Source organism: Nicotiana attenuata, unplaced genomic scaffold, assembly GCF_001879085.1.
Source record: "Nicotiana attenuata strain UT unplaced genomic scaffold, NIATTr2, whole genome shotgun sequence".
Taxonomy (NCBI): domain Eukaryota; kingdom Viridiplantae; phylum Streptophyta; class Magnoliopsida; order Solanales; family Solanaceae; genus Nicotiana; species Nicotiana attenuata.
Window position 1 is genome coordinate 27802 of NW_017673901.1, and position 926 is coordinate 28727.

A 926-nucleotide genomic window follows, 5' to 3' on the forward strand; every position below is an offset into this window, starting at 1 on the left:
ATATATATATATATATTGACACAAGAAAATATTTGGACAAAAGTACCCCCAGCTAAAAAACGAAAAACTTCAAGAATAATTTTGATAATTATTACTCCTATAATATCGCTGATGAATGCAAATTAAAACCAAAATGTTTGTAACATTCCAGTAACAATTTTTTGACAGAACAAACTAAAAACTTAATATAACCTAAATTTCCTAATTAAGGAAATATTAATTAACTAATGTAGTTATCTATGTTGGAAAAAATTAGATGATTATGGAGAATAAAAGGTTTAGCTTGAGGCGTGTCAAAGACACTGTCCTTAAGGATATTTCGCCCACACCGAGATAAATAATATTAGGCGTATCCCCCAGAATTCAACAAGCTCTTCTAGTATAACTAGGAGCAGAAACAACAAAGATTTATAAGAAGAAAACCNAGAAAAGTTTTTACTATTTTCACACTACTACCATTAACACAAGTTGATAGCTCTATATATATATAGTCCAAAAAACAATCTGAAAATGAAGATAAAAGCTTTTCAATTACAATACATTAAAAACCAAAAGTAACGTATAAGAAAGAAATAAGATGGCCAGTATCACAAACACTAATAAAAACCATTAAGGCTATAGATTTATATTGTTAAGAAACGGTAAAATCAATAAAGGATACCAAACCGTTAAGACTTAAGTCCATAACGTTAAACTTATTAGCATTAAAATATAGTTATGGCCTCCAATCATCAGTTTTAAAATATTAAATTTGTAATTTGAAAATTATGCCATCAGTTGCATTTTGTAATAAGACCAGTTAATATTATTTTAAGAGAATGAACCTAGATATAATTTTAAACAATTCTTTTTGAGATATTAAAACTATTTTTGTCTCAACAATCCCCCACATAGCTCAAAAAGAATATTATAATAAAATAAGATAA